We start from the raw sequence: 22,472 nt of genomic DNA on the forward strand, positions 1-22,472 counted from the left end.
ATAATGAATCGTTATTTAATACAATATTATTATCTCCCTAATATGTTTTTCAATGTTTTTCCTTTAAATTCTACTACTCGAAATAACTTCTTAATGCGTGTTAATCACTCTTGTATCAACCTTCAATCTCAGTTTAGCTCTTTTTTTCTACAAAACAATCGTTCATAAAAACAAAAGTCCATTAAACATTGTTACATTCATAATATTGGTCCGTATTTCATATCTTCTGCTAAGTTCGTTAATTTATAACTTCTTTTCCATATGTTTTTGACATTTGAGGAATACACTCTGTGATAACGTCATCTCTTCTAATTAGGAAGTTGTACAAAGTAACACTTCACCATTTATTTGTCTTCATGAGGTATACAATCGATTTATTTCTTCAGCGCCTTCTTTATCATTTAACCTATAATGTTAAGTCATAGCCTCCGCCGCGTTATTGCTGGACCTAAATGTCATATGGTAGACTTGCTTCTTCTTGCTGTTGACAATGTAAACTTTACTTGCTAGCCTCTGCTTATATATTAAATGACATTTCATGACTGTAGGCATCCGATGATCACGGGGTTTTAAGCTTATTAATCTCAGTCCTCATTTTGTATCCATCCAATTTCTTATTTGAATGAGCGAGTTATTCCGGCTATTAGACACAATTAGACGTATGACAACTGGACCTGCAGCTGCTAGATGTATTTTCCGAGTAATTTCAGTTGATCTCTTCCTTAGCATAACCTTCAATGGCTCAATAACTGACTCGCATGCCATTGAACGGTTATAGTATAGGTGTGTTGTAGTAACATCAACACACGCACAGGTGTTTAGAACACAGAATGTTTGATTGTACTGCCCGACTGTCGTCCTAGGTACAGCGAAGTGGCTTGCCCTACAAATATGTGTTGTTGGTTTTAATGCCATTGCGATTCACCATAGAAAGCCCTAGTTATCATTATTCTGAATATTATAACAGCATTCTTTTATCTACAATGGCTTTCGGAAGTGGGATATATGTCTATCTGAATTTAATGGATCAAATTTACAGATATTAATCTGAAGATACAACTTTGCAGGTTCAATCCGACACAGATAGGACTTATAGCAACGATGAAACAGGGAAGACCTAGGACGGAAGCGGCCGTGCCCTTGATTAGGGTACAGCTCCAGGATTTGCCCGTTCCGAGTTCGATTTGTAAGCATCATCCCGCTATGGAATTAAACCCGGAGACCCTCTGAACTGAAAACTGCAACGCTGTTCATTTACCAAGGAAATAAGGCAGTCCACTCCATCGGTTTAATTCACGGTTCTTAAGAGAACAAGAACGGTGTTCGCTCCGACACAGATTGGTCTTATGGCGACGATAGGGACAGGGAAGGTCTAGTAATAGGAAGGAATCTCGTCACCTGGCTAGGAATAGGCTGCTAATAATCGCCATATTGCGCATTACTCCCTAGGCCGTCAAAGTAGAAAAATAAGTTTTGAATAAGCCAGGATCGAACATGCTAAGTTGTAGACAGATGACGCTGAGGTAATGGAATTTTGTCCTGCAGCCCCTCTAGATAATAATAATCTCAACTCGGTAGAACATTATTTTATCGGATTACATTTTTACAATATTCCTCTTTCTAATGAATGTATGTTAGCGAGCCAGTGAACAGTGCAGTGGAACGAGTGCGTAAGCAGAAAATTGACACCCGCTTTCCTGTGGCGAGGCACACATGTGCTCGCTCGGAAGGGGTCTCAATGCTCACCCCCGATATATATCATGCAATGAGCAGAACACTCTATTTATCCACTGAATGTATTTCAGTTTTAAACTAGATTACTTCCCTTTACATGTATGTATTGATAATCTCAGGTAAACTAATAAAAGTGTATGCGTGTATGTGTATCTAAGTTTTACTGTGCAGAGTGGTGATTATTAATGTTGTTTAAGAATGTAATCCATGTGAAAAATTCCAACACCTCAACGTCTTCGAAAACCGTGTAGGAACGTAAAGCCGATATTATCGATGTTTTCTAAACGTGATTGTAAATAGAAATACGACAGTTAGCAACCTATTATGCAGTTTTATTTAGTTTCTCGTAAAATGTGTGATTTACTAAAAATGTAAAAGCACGGAGTACTTTTGCTACCAAGCGACTGATGCTCAGCCTATGAAGGCCTACAGATTACGAAGTAATGTGTGGTCAGCGTACATCGCTTCGCACCGGTCCTTATCACGACACGCCACCGGGCAAGTTGGCCGTGCGGTTAGGAGCATACAGCTTATAAGCTTGCATACGGAAAATAGTAGGTTCGAATCCCACTGTCGCTATAGTCCTTATCCAGGAGATAGTAGAAGCTGGTTACATGATGTTCGATACCGTTGGGATGCAGATCTTGACGTGCTAGTAAATCTACCGACACGAGGCTGTCGTACTTGAGTATCTGTAAATACCACCGGACGGAGCCACGATCGAATCTGTCAAGAATACACGTTTTTTCCTCGAATTTTCATACGTTATCTAATGCAAAAATGCGGAAGCACCTAAAACTATCTTGTTAGTTCGCAACATATCGTTACTCCTAGGCCTTTCCTATCCCATCGTCGCTAAAAGACCTATCTGTGTCGGTGTGACGTAAAGCCACTAGCAAAAAAGGATCCCGTAACTGACCGAGGAAGGGGCTGCGCGGTTTGGGTCACGTAGCTATCACGTTGCATTCGGGGATAGCGGGTTCGAACCCCACTGTCGGCAGCCCTGAAGATAGGTTACCGTGGTTTGTCATTTTCACACCATGCAAATGCTGGGGATGTACCTTAATTAAGACCACGGTCACGTCCACTGCGCGGTTTGGTTCACGTAGCTATCACGTTGCATTCGGGGATAGCGGTTCGAACCCCACTGTCGGCAGCCCGGAAGATAGGTTTCCGTGGTTTCTCATTTTTCACACCAGGCAAATGCCGGGGCTGCACCTTAATTAAGGGCACCTGCTTCCTTACACTTCCTAGGCTTTGCTATTCCATCGTCGCCACAAGACCTATATGCGTCGGTACGACGTAAAGCAAATAGAAACAAAATATTATAATTCTCAGTCCCGCATAGAACTGTATAGTAAGCGTAAAAGTGCTTTGTATGCTAAGTCACATCTTGTTAAGTGACGAGCAGGCAGAATCTTACAGTGTAGCAGAAATGCGGACAGATATTGAACTTTGTTCGATACGTGGGTTATGCTAGCGACGTGCAGGCAGAATGTTCATATTATTTTTCTGAATGCAGTCTATCACTCACGTATTAGAGATTACATTTAAAACATGGAAATTAAAGTATACGGTGTGTATAAAAATACGATTCAAGTGTATAATTAATATTGTCGGGCTACTGTAACATATCTAAGACCCCGGTCGGGCTGAGCAGCGGTCGCTGGCTGCGCGGTTTGGGTCACGTAGCTATCAGCATGTACTCGGGGCTAGCGGGGTCAATCAATCAAGAAGATACCGCGCGCCCTCCTCCTCCTATCATGTAACCGATGTATGTTTTCTGTTCAGAATACGATAGGATATGTATGCTGTCTATTCAGATCTTTACTGTAAGATAAAAACTGTCCTTTGTAACAGGATTGAACCTGTACAGATGGTCAACATTCATTGACTTGTCAGATGGAGACATACAGCATTTGCTTGTCCTACAATAATTTCCATATTTTTGCGTGTGTGCTGATTGTATTTTGTAACAGGATTGAACGTGTACAGATAGTCATCATGTTTTGTCTTGTCAGTTGTAGATATACAGCATTTGCTTGTCTTTATTCAATTCTATATTTTTCCGTGTGTGCTGATTGCATTTACAACTTAAAGAAGTGCGTTTGTTATCATGTATGGCCTGTTTTAAACGAAGAGATTGGTGTTCGAATCCCATAATGCGTGTATTATGAGATTTTTCTAATGCTAAGTAGAAAAGGAACGGAGTTCGAATCCTAATCTTTACTGTAAGATAACAATAATATGTTCTATATTCTCTGTAACAGGATTGAACCTGTACAGATGGTCAACATGTTTTGTCTTGAAGGATGGAGACATACAGCATTTTCTTGTCCTTCATTCAATTCTATATCTTTTGTTGCAAGTTGTTTTATATCGCACCGACATGGACAGGTTTTATGGCGACGATGGGACAGGAAGGAGCTGGGAGCGGGAAGGAAGCGGCCTTGGCCTTAATTAGGTACAGCATTTGCCTGGTGTGAAAATGGGAAACAACGGAAAACCATCTTCAGTGCTGCCGACAGTGGGGTTCGAACCCACTATCTCCCGAATACTGGATACTGGCCGCAATTAAGCCATTGCAGCTATCGAGCTCGGTATTCTATATTTTTGCGTGTGTGCTGATTGCATATATAACTTAAAGAAGTGCGTTTGTTATCATGCATAGCCTGTTTTAAACAAAGAGATTAGTGTACGAATCCCATCATGCATGTAATAGAGATTTTATTATGCTGAATAGAAGGGGAACAGAGTTCGAACCCTACGATTTTTAAAATTATTTTACGGTAAATATTGTGTTTGCATTATAATTCAGTTAAGCTTTTCTGTTCATAACACGATAGGAAATGTATAATGTCTAATAATCAACATGTTTTGTCTTGTCGGATGGAGACATACAGCTTTTGCTTGTCCTTCAATCAATTCCGTGTTTTTGCGTGTGTGCTGATTCCAATCGTAAAGGAAAAGTATGAATATATATAATTGAAGAGGGTAAAAATATTACATTCTCCTTCCCGCATCCTCCTCCTACCGCTCCCTCCTCAATTGAAAAGACTAAAAATGTTTGCGTCACATCATATTGGGAGGTAAAAAGAACAAGAGGACAACGCTACACTATGCTTTCTAGATTAATACCATAACGTATGTCTGGTAAAAGGTAATATTTGACTAATCCTCTTATCCGTTATTCTTTGCAAACTAGACTAGGAGATCGTCATCAGTTAACTCTTTAAATGTATTATTTAAAATGTAATTTCTGATGTCGAGAAGGGCAGCTTGCTTTAAAACTATAATCCTCTCTCAAAAAATAGTGTCGGGAAGGGACGATGTCGAGAAGGGCAGCAAGCTTTAAAACTTTAATCCTCTCCCCAAAATGGTGTCGTGGGAAGGGACCATGTCGAGAAGGGCAGCTTGCTTTAAAAGTATAATCCTCTCTCTAAAAATAGTGTTCGGAAGGGACCATGCCGAGAAGGGCAGCTTGCTTTAAAACTTTAATCCTCTCCCAAAAATGGTGCCGGGGGAAGGGACCCTGTCGAGAAGGACAGTTTACTTTAAAACTATAATCCTCTCTCTAAAAATAGTGTCGGGAAGGGACCATCTCTAGAAGGGCAGCTTGCTTTAAAACTTTAATCCTCTCCTCAGAATGGTGTCGGGGAAGGGACCCTGTCGAGAAGGGCACCTTGCTTTAAAACTATAATCCTCTCTCTAAAAATAGTGTCGGGAAGGGACCATCTCGAGAAGGGTAGCCTGCTTTAAAACTTTAATCCTCTCTCCAAAACAGTGCCGGGGAAGGGACCATGTCGAGAAGGGCAGCTTGCTTTAAAACTGTAAAGGGCAGCTTGCCTTAAAACCCTTAAGTTAGGCCCCGTGGCTATGACCCGTTCAATTTTTTCAAAAATTCCGCAGCACTTCGGGAAGGGCAGCCTGCTGAGGAGGAGAGCTTAGGCCGCTCCAAGATGCCGACTGTCCACGTCGAGATGGGCATCTGCCCGTAAAACTGAGGTTAGGTCCATCCAAGATGGAGACTATTACGTCGGGAAAGGCATCTGCCCGTAAAACCGAGGTTAGACCCCTCCAAGATAGCCACTGTGAAGTTAGGCAGGCTCTCTTATGTAAAACCTACGTCGGGAAGGGCAACTTGCCGTAAATCAGTGAGGTTAGCCACGTTCACTTGTTTAAATTCCGCGCCCACGTGGTTAGCACCTGTCAAGATGGCAGCTGTCAAAAAGCACGTGGATTTTAAATTCCGCGCTCAAGTGGTTAGGACCTGTCATCTTGACAGCTGTCAAAAGCACGTAAATTTTAATTTGCGCGCCCCCACGTGCATAAGGTGGCAACAATTGAGGTTAGGCTCTGTCAAGATGGCAGCAGTGAGGTTAGCGATGATCACTTGTCCGGAAAAGTGAGGTTAGGGTCCGTCAAGATGACAGCTGTCACGCTGACAGCTGTCAAAAAGGACGTGGCCAAGCACGTGGCTTTGTTTACATGGTGACGTCACGGTCACGTGGTCATGACGTCATAGGGCCAATGACCTCGGAGTCAATGACTTCGGGTGCTGACTCAGCAGAAAAATGCTGACACCATCATTTGGTAACCCGTTGCTCTACTACTATTATTGTCTTGTAAAAAATATTCATTTACTTAATATTATTGTGTGTAAATGTATGGTATTAAAAATTAAAATGTTTTGACGAAATTATTTCTATATTTTCAACTATAACCACGATATTTTATTTATTTCTCACAAAATTTTCTGAAAAATAATACAAAAAATCCCCGGCCCTGCACATGTTCGGCGACCTGCACGAAGAGAGCGAAATGTGGATCTTCCTACACGCACATCCGTTTATCAGCGGGACAAAACTCGACAAGAACCCGGAAGTTCGATTTAAAGAAGACAAGCATCCTGAACGCCATGTGAGTGAAGAGACTGAGGGTTGTGTCGTGTAGATATCCACCTGAGTGAATGGCTATAATAGCAGGGAACAAAGTTCTTGACTGAATGGACAGCGTGCTTTCGGTTCAGATGACCCCGGGTTTGATTCCAGGCCTGCTCAGGGATTTCAATGTTGGCTAATTGGTCTAGCTCGGAGTCTGGGTGTTTATGTTCGTCTTAAAACGCATCTTTGTTTACATACAACACATCACACTATAAACCGCTACAGAAAACAAAATAGTAAATACATCCCTCTACATAGGGTTCACGTGAGGAAAGGCATCTGATAGTAAAACTGAGCCAAATCCACACTGAATTGAGAAAATGATTTCTTTACATCTCAATAGTCCAGACACCCTGCCCTTGTATTGACACGTATTTGCATTTAATCATGTAATTGATAGTCGTGATGCCGCAGCGCAGGTTAGTTGGCTCGTACAACACTATCCTCCTGCCACTAGAACTGACGAAACAGTTCAGATACCTGTCATCACAACCGACAGAAACATTGACGAGGACATCCAGCACCGTCTTATCGTAGGAAAGGTGAAATGGCGATCACTTAAAATTAAGGGTCGAATATAGCAGTTGGTGGTCAGACCTGTCCTCATGCAAGGCTCCGAATATTGGGCAAGACCTTATGTAGATGGTCGGTGGCCGTTACTCTGAGAGATCGATTGCTCTAATAGCGTCGCAGTCGGAAAAGAACAAGAGTTGACCAACGACAGTCGGACAGGGTAGATGAAAATGTGGAGCCTGTCAAAAGTAAGTGGAAGCAATACCAGGACTCAGCCAAGAACCCGTGGCCGCCAACCCACGCTCCCAAGTTGAGAACCTCTGGCGCCCCTTTTCGTCGCCTCTTACGAATGGCAAGGGATACCGCGGGTGTTAATCTACCGCCCCCACCCACTGGGGCACCATACCTGGTGTTATGGTATATTGTGGTATGGAAGGGGGGGGGGTCATAATACAGGCCTACGCTTCCTGATCGCTTCTGGTATTCGATTTATTCAGGGGAGCACGAAGTGACGTCAATTCTGCCCTCCGACCGTATTTCGACGCACACCAATCTTCCAGCACGATAACCTACGTACTCATGTCACTAGGGCAACACGGTGTGCTCTAGGAGGTGTACGAATGTTCCCTTGGCGCACCAGATCTCCAGACCTCAACTCCATTGAACATACGTGGGACATAATGGGACGACGCCTGACTCCCCACCCAGCCTCGGCAACGACCATCAGGCAACTACGTCAAGAAGTACAACGATCGTGGAATATTCAGCGTTCGTACAACGAACTACATGCCAGATTCGCTTTATGTGTGACTATTCTGGGTGGGTACTCTCCTTGTGTCTGCTGCAAGTGTTGCATTGAATGATCTGAATGTCTCACGGACGTGGGTGTTTTTCAGTGCCACATACTATTTCTCTATTTTGTGTATCGACTTTAGGGCAGATATGTGTATTCCTACGGCGTTTGCTTGAATGCATTTCCATTAGTGCATCACCAGATTGAGTCGGGTTCGACCCCCTACCTTCCTTTTTTTTTTTTTTTTTTTTTTTTTTGCTAGTTGCTTTACGTCGCACCGACACAGATAGGTCTTATGGCGACGATGGGACGGGAAAGGGCTAGGAGTGGAAAGGAAGCAGCCGTGGCCTTAATTAAGGTACAGCCCCAGCATTTGCCTGGTGTGAAATTGGGAAACCACGGAAAACCATTTTCAGGGCCGCCGACAGTGGGGTTCGAACATACTATCTCCCGAATACTGGATACTGGCCGCACTTAAGCGACTGAAGCTATTGAGCTCGGTCCCTACCTTCAGCTAGGCAGGTTAGCGTTCTACGATCTGAGCCACTTAGCCTGAGTGTTGATCTGATTACTTTCTTTAGCACGAACAGTCGTCAAAAGAAGGCGCTGATGACAGTAAACATATATTTCGTGCTGGCAGCGCAAGGAGAATTGTTATATTGGTATAATTTACCACACTTCCATTTAAGAACGCACTCAACTGTCACAGGAGGTGATACCAACCATAAACTTACTATTGCTATTTGTTTACCGTCGCACAAACTTGTGCAGATTTTCGCGACGTTTGAAAGCCATCCCCGTGGTGTAGGGATGATGCCTGCCTCTGGGCTAGAATCCCCGCCAGTCCAGGAAATTTAACTATGGACTAAGGGCAGGAACATGATGCACTCACGTCATGAGATCAAGGCAGGATTTGTATGACACGAGAGACAGTGGACCCGATGTAGAAAGCCAAGCAACGAAGTTGACCATGTGACATGCCGCTATCTCCAGAACATCTGGCTGGGCGCAATCATCTTGACAGTTCAAGGCACCAATGGGCTATTGTGCTGCGGATTTGTTTGGTTTGTATATCGGTTAAGAAAGGCTCAGTATTGAAACAGTATTGGCCCTAGTCTATCCCACCAGTCACTTGGTGTTCATCTTCTTATAAATTCATAAATTGCCTTCTATTTACTATAGATGTTATGTACATTGTCTTCCATTTGTCTAGGACGTTGAATCTTCAAGTGCGCCCCTGTGTGCAGCTTATTTCGTAATACTTGTTCATCATTCTACACCTACATATTAAAAATCCTGTAATGCCGGCAGAACACTCATTAATTTGACGCACCACCAACGATTGCGAGTCACTAAATAGAAAACATGACAGTCTTTTCAACACCAGCCGTATACATATTTTTCACTTCACTGAATTTCTCAAACAAATAGCAAGTGATGTCTATTTGTAATTTAGAGCCTGGAGTAAAGCAATAAATCTATTTTTAGTAAATAATTATTGTTACAAAATAAAATACTAGCACTTCGGCAACAACTGATTAATTGACTTGAGCTTGTAAGGGCTCTTTATTTTAAGTTCGTAGCTTTTTTAAAATACATTTTAAACTTCATGAAGATGCTTTTTTTTTTTAACTGGATTGACGAGTAGGAATTATGCAGGTAAGCCTATATTAGAGACAAGAATTAACCTGGTAGTCATTTCTGTTGTGGGCTCAATGAACCCACAGGCCCATGCGCCTTTCCAGAAGTGGAAATCTCGATTCTAAATTTTTCGACTTTATGAACAGTCTTATCTAGACAGTTAGCAGAAGCGGACGTGCTGAGTCGGGTGTGCCGGTACAGCGGGAATGGAGTGCGAGCGGTGCGTGGAAAGAAGGAAGACGGGAGTGAAGAGGAAGATGATTGGTGTCGATCAATATCGGGCAGTTATCGGAAGTTGGCAGGGTCGAGGGAAGAAGAAAACAGTCAGGAGTGAAGGAGATAAAGTGGAATCAAGATTGAAGGGTGAGATGATATTGGTGTCAACGGTGATTATGCTACTGCTAGTCATAGGGGGTGTGGAAGTAAACCCCGGACCGACCCCCAATGGCAACATGAGCTGGGAAGATGTGGAGGTAATAAGGAGGGTGGTTAGGGAGGTTGTGGAAGAAGTATGCCCACATGAGCAAATTAAATATATGACGAAGGAACAAGTGAAAGAATTTGAGAATATGAGGCAATGGATACAGGGAAAAACAGACGAAACAAGGACCAAAGTAGGAATCAACGAGACAGAAATAGCGTCACTCAAGGAGAAAATAAGGGACATGGAGGAAGAGGTGGTGAAGCTGAAGGCTGAAATAGAAAGCAGCTACCAAGAACGCAAGAAGAATTGCTTATTTATAAGTGGAGTGCCGGATGAAAAAGGAGAGGACAAAGTGTTGACTTCATGAAGGGAGAATCAAACCCATGGCCTTTCAGGTGAACCAAGGACGCCCTTACCACCTCAGCTAGGCGTAGAAAGTTAGGGGAAATGACCGTTTCTTTGAATGAATTGTCTACGTAGTGACCTTAGATTCAGAGAACCCTGGGTTCGATTCCCGGTCAGGCTGGGGATTTAAATTGCATATGGTATTAATAATATTTCTTTCTTTCTTTCTTTCTTAATCCGTTCACACTCCAGGGTTGGTTTTGCCCTCAGATTGAGCGAGAGATCTCACCTCTACCGTTTCAAGGGCAGTGTCCTGGAGCGTAAGACTTTGGGTCGAGGGGATACAATTGGGGAGGAAGACCAGTACCTCGCCCAGCGCCCTCACGTTCTATGCTGAACAGGGGCCTTGTAGGGGGATAGGAAGATTACCCTTCTACTCGGTTGACCTCCCGAGTCTGAGTGGACCCCGTTCCAGCTCTCGTACTAGTTTTCAAATTTCATGTCAGAGACGGAATCGAACCCAATCCTCCGGGGGTGGCAGCTCATCACACTAACTACTGCACCACAGAGGCAAACGGTATTATTAATAATAATATTTTTTCGTCGCTCTAAATACTTGCACGGTTTTCAGAGACTCCGAGATGCTGGAACTTTGTTCAGCAGGAGTTCTTTGACGTGCCAATGAATCTACCGACACGAGGCTGACGTATTTGAGCACTTTCAAATACCACCAGATTGAGCCGGGATTGCGTACGGTTAATTCATCTGTCTCGAGGAACGGGGGTGTTCGTTTTCATCTTAATAGTGGTGGTGATTTTTTGTTTTAAAAGGAAGTACAACTAGGCAACTACCTTCTTTTTCGTCTACACGTGAAACATCACACTACCATTTACCATAAAAGCAGACACTGGGTCGACGTCAGGAAAGGCATCAGGGCGTGAAACTCACTCATATTTACATTAAGTCCCGAACCCAGGAATTCGACAAAAGGCCAGAAGTAATAAGAAGAAGTAGAAGAAGAAAGTAAGGAGAAGTACGCAACAGTACAACAAGTAATATTTACAAAATTTCCATGAACTAAACTCCAGGTCATTGCATGTTTCCTGAAAGTTAATGAGTTGAGGCCTGTTACGGAACATAAAAGGGACACTAATATACAATTGTTTTTGAAAATAAGATCAAGGTAGTATGTATAACATGCTATGAAACACAGTCACGTGTTCTTTGCTCTAATGCACTATGTAGAAAACAGTCTCGAGTGTATAACCTGCTTTAATTAACGAAGAGTATATTTGACGGGTGACTGAAAACTCTCTTCAAGGGTCAATACACGTATTTCTGCCGTCCTGAAACAGGGGTGTCCTTATCTATCCTTTGGCAGCAACATCTTCCTCCAGGATGTTATAGCGTAGACAGTGAGGTATCCCATCAAGGTGTAGTTTCGGAAGTCCGTGGTTCACATCATCGTCGTGGATGCATGTAGTTAATTCACACGGACCTTCAAAATGAACGCCGTAAGTATAACAGTCTATAAAGATGTTCTATGTATGTATGTAGTGAAATATTTGCTGTTTACCCGACATTACATTTTAACTCAGCAATAGATCACCCTATAGGCATCCTATTCCTTGCTGTCTGGTAGACCGAGCGAGTTGGCCGTGCGGTTAGGTGCGCGCAGCTGTGAGTTTGCATTCGGGAGATAGTAGGTTCGAACCCCACTGTCGGTAGCGCTGAGGATGTTTTCTCCGTGGTTTCCCATTTCACACCAGGAAAATGCTGGGGTGTAACGTAAAACAGATTGTAAAAATAAAAAAATGTCCGCGCCTGTGGTGTAGTGGTTAGCATGATTAGCTGCCACCCCTGGAGGTCCGGGTTCGATTCCCGGCTCTGCCACGAAATTTGAAAAGTGGTACGAGGGCTGGAACGGGGTCCACTCAGCCTCGGGAGGTCAACTGAGTAGAGGTGGGTTCGATTCCCACCTCAGCCATCCTGGAAGTGGTTTTCCGTGGTTTCCCCACTTCTCCTCCAGGCGAATGCCGGGATGGTACCTAACATAAGGCCACGGCCGCTTCCTTCCCTCTTCCTTGCCTATCCCTTCCAATCTTCCCATCCCTCCAAAAGGCCCCTGTTCAGCATAGCAGTTGAGGCCGCCTGGGCGAGGTACTGGTCATTCTCCCCAGTTGTATCCCCGACCAAGAGTCTGAAGCTCCAGGACACTGTCCTTGAGGCAGTAGAGGTGGGATCCCTCGCTGTGTCCGAGGGAAAAGCCGACCCTGGAGGGTAAACAGATGATGATGATGAAAAAGAAAAAATGCTATCTGCTAGAAAAACAGAAAGTCGAAACTAACGCTCGGCCAGCCTAGGCGGCATCATGCTCTTTAAGTTGCGTTACGTCGCACCGACGCAGATAGATCTTATGGCGACGCTGGGAGTGGGAAGGAAGCGGCCGTGGCCTTCATTAAGGTACAGCCTGGTGCGAAAATTGGAAACCACCGAAAACCATCTTCAGGGTTGGCGACAGGGGATTTCGAACCCACTGCTTTCGGAATACAAGCTCACAGCCGCACGTCACTAGTCGCATAGCCTACTAGCTCGGTCACGTCAAATAAAAATGTCTTTAAACGCTAGCTGATGCTATACGATTATTATTTGTGTCATTATTATTATTATTAAGGGGCTGCTTGGCCGAGGCGGTAAAGGCGTGCTCGGTGCGCCCGGAAGGACGTGGGTTCGAATCCCCGTCAGGAAGTCGTAAAATTTAAGAAACGAGATTTCCACTTCCGGAGGTGTATATGGCCCTGAGGTTCACTCAGTCTACACCAAAAATGAGTACCAGGTTAATTCCTGGGGGCAAAGGCGGCCGGGCGTAGAGCTAACCACTCTACCCCATCACGTGCCGTGGTTAACAATGGTGGAAGCCTTTACCTTCCACTCCTCCAAGGGCCTTCATGGACTGTGACTTTGCTTTGCTTATTATTATTATCGCCATTGTTATTTTTCGGATTGATACAGTGCTGAGGAACTAAATGGAAGATGCGTGGCTGTAACAAAGGTAGCACCCTCGCATTTCCTTGGATTTGAAATAAATAAATAAATAAAATAAATAAATAAATAAATAAATATATAAATAAAGAAGTAAATAAATAAATAAATAAATAAATAAATAAATGGATGATAATAGACAGAATACTTAAATGAATATATCTTCCACGTTTTCTTCCACTTCTCTCATATTCTGGTAGAGTTGCGAGTAAGAACTCTGTCACACGTATGAACTTGGTTCTGTTTTGCAGCCAGATGCCCTTCTTGACACGAACCCTATAACGAGGGATGTATTCACTGTGGCCTGTTTCTGTGGTAGTTGGTGGTGTGGTGTGCTGTATGAATATAAAAAGGAATGTGTTGGGACTAACATTAAAACCAAGTTCCCAAGTCACAGGAATTAATCAGACGTGATTAAAATCTCCAACTAGAATGGAACTCGGGACCCTCTGGACCGAAGGAATTGCTAAACATTCAGCCATGGAGCCGGATTAACTATTCTTTTTTTTCTATTTGTTTTACGTCGCACCGACACAGATAGGTCTTATGGCGACGATGGGATATGAAAGGCCTAGGAATGGGAAGAAAACGGCCGTGACCTTAATTAAGGTACAGCCCCAGCATTTGCTTGGTGCGAAAATTGGAAACCACGGAAAACAATCTTCAGGGCTGCCGCTAGTGGGATTCGAACCCAACTAACTAAGTAACTAACTAACTAACTAAAGCATTCAACCTCAATCAGGCATCAATAAAAGAAATTGCAGTGACTGCCTTCAGTGATTCCGTCTAAATCCTGAAGAATCATATTTCCCAAACTTTTTAATGCAACTACATACAGTTTATAAAATGTGTTAACCAACTCACAATTAATTTTAATATTCATATTGTCTTTTTGATATACATTGTCCTCAGGGGTAATCTCCAGTTGGGGAAAGTCGAATTATATAAATACATAAATAAATAGATAAATAAATGAATATAGTAAATAAAGAAATGGCGGCCTCTGTGGTGTAGTGCTTAGTGTGATTAGCTGCCACCCCCGGATGCCTGGGTTCGATTACCGGCTCTGCCACGAAATTTGAAAAGTGGAGGTGGGTTTTATTCCTACCTCAGCCATCCTCGAAGTGGTTTTCCGTGGTTTCCCACTTCTCCTCCAGGCAAATGCCGGGATGGTAACTGTCTTAAGGTTACGGCCGCTTCCTTTCCTCTTCCTTGTATATCCTTTCCAATCTTAACATCCCCCCCCCCCCACAAGGCTCCTGTTCAGCATAGCAGGCGAGGCCGCCTGGGAGAGGTACTGGTCATCCTGGCCAGTTGTATCCCTAGACCTAAATTCTCAAGTTCCAGGACACTGCCCTTGAGGCGGTAGAGGTGGGATCCCTCTCTGAGTCCGAGGTAAAAACAAACTCTGGAGAGTAAACAGATAAAGAAAGAAATAAAGAAACAATAACCGTCTTACTAATAAAAAGTCCTTACACAGTTGTTTAACACTTGTATAGTTATACAGTGAATAAACCCTGTATAAGCTTTTATATTTTTCTTACTAATAAACGTGGTATACGCATTGTATTACTATACAGCACGTATACACTCGTTCCAAGGCGTAGGAGTCTCTTCCTGCAGTTCACTGGCGTTTTTCGCACGTTCACCGCCTTTATAATCGCTTCTGCTGGTTATCTACGAGCAAAACTTTCCGGAAAGTCGCGCAGTAGCACGGCATATCGGAAAGGCAGTGGCAACACAAAATGAGACAGCCGGAAAATGGCTTATACTGATAACAACATTTCTCCAGCTTGCTTGTGTAATGAACGCCAAAAAATAAATGGAAAAGCTTAAAAAAAGATCAATACCTCCTAACTGGGATAGTACGGAAAACGTAAGCAATTGTAATTGAATCGGCGAGTTGAAAAGTGTACACATTTCAAAATCCTTACTTTTCAGGAGAAAGGAAAACCTGTTTTATAGCTAAAAGGTTTGATCAAAAATGTTTCTATTAGGCATTTATACATCATATTTCTGCGTATTCAACTACAAAGTATGGAAATCATATTACGTACGGTTTTCAATTTATACCATTTTTTATGTCGAGGAATATGTCCCTTTTTTATGCTCAAATTTGATATTGTAGAGGCAGATAATGTATAATGAACTCGCAATTTCAAAAGTCTATTAAGCAGTAACACATTATTACACAAAAATACGCCCAACCATCATTTCTTTTATAGTCATTCATTGTCATTCCGTCTCTTTAAAGTGTTTTACTTTACGAAGATGTCTAGCCTCCATAACCTCTGAATGGTTTATGTCTTCTATGTTTAAAATACCGTGAAGATCATCGTTATCTTCCATTCTTTCAATGTATGTTCAATGTTAAATGGATAAGTCGAATATTTCACCACGATTATATTACTGTAGACAATAAATACCACGAAAATATACTGCACACTCGTTCCTTTTTCCGCTACTCGCTGCTATACAGCGCTTATACTGTACAAGAGTCCTGGTCTGTATAAGCAATTCAGTGAATAACTATAACAGATGTATACACAGGAGACCTACACACGGTTTATTAGTAACGAATTTCACATAAACGGTGTATAAACCTTGTATAAAAGTTATACACCGTTTATTAGTAAGACGGTAAATATATCACGAAGGAGTAGCTTCGGGTGTCCGAGGTTCATATTGTCATGGATGCGTGTAGTTAACTGACAGCAGCTTGCGGACTGAACACTGAATAGCATAACTGTCTATAATGAAAATATATGCGTGCATGTATGTGAATGGCGTACATATTTCTTATGGACTGTTATTTCAGTGTTCAGTCTGCAAGCCATAATTAACTAAGCGACCCCACAATCCTCTATTTGCAATTAGGGTCATCACCTTGTCAAATTCCAACCCTCTTATATTTAAATAATTAAACGTTCAGTCTAACCATGGTCAACTTGGCCTTCCTGTGCTTCTTTCACTCTCTTTATTGTCCAAAATGATATTTAGCTCTTATTTCTGCTTCTCCTTTGCTGGCCTATTTCCTAATTATCTGGGGACGGCACTAAAGTGGATTAAGCTCAGATTTGCGGCCGGGTGTCACTTTTTTTTTACAATTGGCTTAAAGTCACACCGACACAGATAGGTCTTATGCTGACGATGGGATAGGAAAGGCCTAGGAGTGGGAGGGAAATGCCCGTGGCCTTAATTAAGGCACAGCCTGGTGTGAAAATGGGAAACGCGGGAAACCATCTTCAGGGCTGCCGACAGTGCGGCTCGAATCCACTATCTCCCGTATGCAAGCTCACAGATGCACGCCACTAACCGCATGGCCAACTCGCCCGGTTGTGTCATTGACTGAAGCCAAGGAAGAATGTATACACTTCAGCGTGTTTCTGTAGTGGCTGGTAGTTTGATGTGCTGTATGTAAATAGAGATGTCGGGTTGACTGGCTCAGACAGTTAGAGTTGCCATTCTGTGCCCAACTTGTAGGTTTGATCTTGGCTCAATCCCGTGGTATTTGAAAGTGCTTAAATACGTCCGCATCATATCGGTAGAAAATTCGTGCGGGACAAAATTCTGCACTTCGTTATCTTCGAAATCCTTAAAAGTAATTAGTGGGACATAAAACCAGTTAAGGCTTTTTTTTTTTGCAATCTGTTTTACGTCGCACCGACACATATACTTCTTATGACGATGATAGGATTGGAAAGGGCTAGGAGTGGGAAGGAAGCGGCCGTGGCCTTAATTAAGGTACATCCTCAGCATTTGACAGGTGTGAAGATGGAAAAAATACCGAGCTCGATAGCTGCAGTCGCTTAAGTGCGGCCAGTATCCAGTATTCGGGACATAGTGAGTTCGAACCCCACTGTTGGCAGCCCTGAAGATGGTTTTCCGTGGTTTCCTCATTTTCACACCAGGCAAATGCTGGGGCTGTGCCTTAATTAATGCCACGGCCGTTTCCTTCCCACTCCTAGCCCCTTCCTGTCCCATCGTCGCCATAAAACCTATCTGTGTCGGTGCGACGTAAGGCAACTTAAAAAATGGAAAACCACGGAAAACCATTTTCAGGGCCGCCGGCAGTGGGGTTGGAAACCACTATGTCCCAAAAACTGGATACTGGCAGCACTTAAGCGACTGCAGTTATCTAGATCAACACAAACACCTAGTACTCGAGTTAGAGATATTAACCGAACACGGTTAACATTCCCACCCAGCCGCGAATCGAACTTTAGTTGCTAGTTGCTTTATGGCGACGATGGGACAGGAAAGGGCTAGGAGTGGGAAGGAAGCGGCCGTGACCTTAATCATGGTTCAGCCCCAACATTTGCCTGGTGTGAAAATGACAAACCACGGGAAACCATCTTCAGGGCTGCCGACAGTGGGGTTCGAACCCACTATCTCCCGAATACTGGATACTGGTCTCACTTAAGCGACTGCAGCTATCGACCTCGGTGCGAATCGAACTGGGGCCTCTCATCCGAACGCTGACTGTTCGTCCAAGAAGCCGTTTTATAACCTACAATAAATCTATCTATAATATTATAAAACGAAGTGTTTGTCTGTCTGTCTGTCTGTCTGTCTGTCTGTGCGCGATGCCCAGCAAAATCTACAGCCCGTAGAGATCTGAAATTTTGAACATCTGTAGATGGAAAGGGGTCCGAATGCACCTCGAAGCCGGATTTTTCATTTTCGCTTTTGTTGGTGAGTTATGAACGAAAAACCATCGGAAAACGTGCATTGGGATATGACAATCCAACGTGCTGTCACCAAGATTAATGCATAGAGTCGCTGTCGCTAGGCAACGTACATAAGATAGGTAGAGAACACAATATGCAAGGAGCCATTTTACGTCCAGGACGTAGGAAGCTGTTCTTGGTATTATATGGTATGAGGGCATATGACGGTGTTGATGATGATTCGTCCATAGGATCGGGACGTTAAGTTTTGAGCTATTCGAGAGGAGTGGCATATGTGCCGGCGCCGGGTTTCATCCTCTTCATTCTTGCTATCATATATCATGTCATTCATTTCTTTCAACAAGCAACTTTTACAAGAATTACCCGATGTTCTACACAGTTACAAGTCTATCGACTACACGGCTGTGCTTCGAAAGACTTGGAGTCACCTGGAGTACCCTCGAACATCTTAGAGCGGACGATTGTGGCACCAATTATCCTTCTTAAGAATAAGAATCCTGCCCTCTGCTATGAACACGACTCTGAAACTGATGACTAATATTATTGAAGCCATTCTCATGATTGGGCATGCCGCGAGCGAAGTAATATTCATTCCTCGGATTCGAATAATATCTTCGGATATACAGTTTAAGTTTAGATCTCTGCAGTGTTCAAAATAAAATTTCTCTATGTAATAAGCATAATCTTCTTCTTCTTACTGTATATAAAAATCGATGTATGCGTGTGTGTAAATGACACATCTCCTAAACCACTGGAGCAATTTCATTCAAACTTGGTACACTTATGACTTACTATCTGGAGACGAGCACTGTGGGGGTAAAGCCATCCGTAGCTCCCTTAGGGGTGGGGGTCAGGGGGGGCAAGGTATAAAAATAATCGAAAAACGTGCCAAATCCACAGTTTTCGGGGTCGCTGAGATGAACAGTGACACTCCCCATTTTTCAAATGTCAAAGTTCAGCTCCCTTTTGCATTGGGGGCGAGGGGGGAGTGATAGATAAAATTAAACGAAAATAGTGTCGAATACATAGTTTACGGTGTGGCCGAAGTGAATTGTACACTCCGGATTTTTAGTATCAGAAGACAAACCACGTGGGGGTAAGACGGCCCAGGAACCCTTAGGGGCAGGGGGGCGAGGGGGCTGAGATATAAAAATCATCGAAAATAGTGTCGAATCTATACTTTACGGGGTCGCTGAGATGAACAGTGACACTCCGGAATTTTTTAAAGTCCACGTTCAGCCCCCTTCGTGGTTGGGGGGGGGGGCGATGGGAGAGTGATATATAGAAATAATAGTGTCGAATACATAGTCGCTGAGGCGAATAGTGACACTCCGAATTTTTAGTATCAGGAGACAAACCACATGGGGCAAAACACCCCAGGAACCCTTAGGAGCAGGGGGAGGGGCAAAGGGACTGAGATATACAAATCATCGAAAGTAGTGACGAATCCATACTTTTCGGGGTCGCTGAGATGAATAGTAACATTCCGATTTTTTAAACTCAAAGTTTAGCCCCCGACAGGGTGGGGGAAGGGGGAGTGAGATATAATAGTAATCGAATATACTGCCGAATCAATAGTTTTCCGGGTCGCTGAGATGAATAGTAACATTCTGGATGTTTAAAGTCTAACTTCAGCCCCCTTTGGCATAGGGGGTGAGAAAGGGTGAAAAAATAAATTGTCAGAAATGACCAAGATAATGGACGTGTTTATGTTCCAGTATGACTTTAGTATGACTTAGTGTACTAACTGGAAAACGTACTGTGGGAGTAAGACGCCCTTAGAACCACTAGGGAAGCGGGTAAAATATTATCCACACTAATAAATGGAAGTCTGTTTGGCGCGATCTATATATACTGTACTATATATATTAAGGCATAAAAATGAAAACAGACGTAAATTAGTGAGACCATTCTAGGCATCTTAGAAATTTAAATGTTGGTACCAGACAACCTGATGACTTCAGGATCCCTATAAAAATCTCAAATTCTCATAATTCTCTGAGGGATACATGCTGGGAGTTTCAAACCTGCATAAGAACACAGTCGGTGATATTTATCCAGAACCTACAGGTTTCATAGGCTTAAAAGTTTCCTTAAAGTCCTGATTTTTAACCCACTCCCCCATATCAAGATCGCAGCACAATCTCCCAGACTAGTTAGAAAACTGAAATTTTGCAAAATTATAGCTTTAGGATGTAACCGACGGAAAATTCACGAGATGTTAAAAACATTTATTTTTTACTCCCGAAAAAATCGAAATATGGAGGCAATTTTAATGACGGTGCAGTCCTTCCTTTCGATGTATTTCGTGGCTAAAAGGTAAGTCGTATCACAAAATGGATGGCACAATCTCCGTTCAATTTGGAGTGATCTACAACTTCGGTCCTATGACCTTTCGTCGTATCTCTATCCCTTATACATTAAATGTTTCTCTATTTCTGGATTTACCTAAATTTTGCACTTTGTACACGTACAATTAATGGTATGATTCACTTATAGGAAAGATGGGATCATCAAGTTCTACACGAATATTGGCCCACCCAGTAGCCATATGTGAGCCAAATTGTATGTTTGAAGCTGTCGCATAGTATCAGAAAAGTAATTCACTGTGTGAAAATCTTACACAAATTTCACCCTATTCAACGTCTCTAAAACATAATGAATTGTGGTAGACAAGTGCACCTGTCGTTATCATCACAACTCCACAACTCGCACTTTACATTGGAAACATCGTCTGCGGACCTCCCTATGTTTTTTCTCGGATAACGCCAATTTACATGCAATTTAAAAATTATTATTAACTTCATGTACAGTAATTTACTTCGATATCCGTATACAATCTGGAATACCGTAGCGAAGCACGGGTACAATTGCTAGTAAATAAATAAATAAATAAATAAATAAATAAATAAATAAATAAATAAATAAATAAATAAATAAATAATCCTAGGGGCTGCCTGTCCGAGGCGGTAAAGGCGTGCTCGGTTCGCCCGGAAGGACGTGGGTTCGAATCCCCGTCAGGAAGTCGTAAAATTTAAGAAACGAGATTTCCACTTCCGGAGGTGCATACGGCCCTGAGGTTCACTCAGCCCACACCAAAAATGAGTACCACGTTAGCTCCTGGGTGCAAAGGCGGCCGTGCGTATAGCTAAACACTCTACCCCATCAAGTGCTGAGGTTACGAATGGTGGAAGCGTTTACCTTCCACCCCTCCAAGGGCCTTCATGGCCTGTACGGAGGTGACTTTTGCTTTAAATAATCCTGGATACATGATTCACAGAACACGTTTTTATAGCAATGAAGTGACAAAACCGCCTAAATGTGCATTTGTATTCAGAGCGTTTTATTATCCGACTTAATTCTCTCTTTAGATGAACTTTCGCTTGTTTCAAGTAACAAATAGCAAGAGATTACGTTTGGACATAATTGTTTTATTAACCTTAATTTAGAAAGTGTTAGTAACTATTGCTACTATTCTTTTCTTAATCCGTTTACCTTCCAGAGGTGGTTTTTACCTTGGACTCAGTGAGGGATTCAAACTCTACCACCTCAAGGGCAGTGTCCTGGAGCATGAGACTATGGGTGGGGATACACCTGGGAAGGAGGACCAGCATCTCGCCAAGGCAAACTCACCTGCTATGCCGAACAGGGGCCTTGTGGGGGAATGGGAAGCTTGGAAAGGATAGGCGCGGAAGAGGGAACAGGCGGCCGTCGCATTTATTTGGGTACCATCCTGGCATTTGCCTGGAGGAGAGGTGGGTAACCACGGGAAAGTACTTCGGGGATGGCTGAGGTGGCAACTGAACACCCTCCACCCCAGCTCTACGCACTTGACTTTTCGAGGCTGAGTGGACCCCGTTCCAGCCCTGGTACCACTTTTTCAAATTTCGTGGCCGAGCCGGGAATCGAACCCGGGCCTCCGTGGGTGACAGCTAATCACACAAACCACTACACCACTACACCACCGAGGCAGACTGCTACTATTTCTGTTGTATTCCAACAGCAATTATTATTTTTATAACGGCGTTAAAAATCTTCAAATTTTGAAGATCAGTGCTTCTCAAAGGATGTACCTCAACACGCCAGTGTCCTTCGAAATTGCTTGGCTGTGCCGCGAAGTGTGTAATGTAATTGGGAATATAGGAATTCATAAAAACAGACATGCGTGTTAACATTTTGGCAATGCTATTTATTAACCTTTGATAACCGCAAAGATGTAGTAGTCGGGCTGAGTAGCTCAGACGGTTCAGGCGCTGGCCTTCTGACCCCAACTTGGCAGGTTCTATCCTGGCTCATTCCGGTGGTATTTGAAGGTCCCCAAATACCCCAGCCTCGCGTCAGTAGAT

General features: G+C 43.1%; 1 protein-coding gene across 1 annotated transcript in view; it reads left to right on the plus strand.

Moving 5' to 3' along the window:
• The first annotated feature begins 3,202 nt into the window (after positions 1-3,202).
• LOC136866825 (U-scoloptoxin(16)-Sm1a) overlaps positions 3,203-22,472 on the plus strand; it is a 79,826-nt gene continuing 60,556 nt past the window's right edge. Inside the window, exon 1 of the mRNA XM_067143933.2 lies at positions 3,203-3,310. The gene's annotated coding sequence lies outside the window, so the exon portion shown is untranslated. The remainder of the gene's footprint in view (positions 3,311-22,472) is intronic.

This window comes from Anabrus simplex, chromosome 1 (genome assembly GCF_040414725.1).
Source record: "Anabrus simplex isolate iqAnaSimp1 chromosome 1, ASM4041472v1, whole genome shotgun sequence".
Lineage (NCBI taxonomy): Eukaryota > Metazoa > Arthropoda > Insecta > Orthoptera > Tettigoniidae > Anabrus > Anabrus simplex.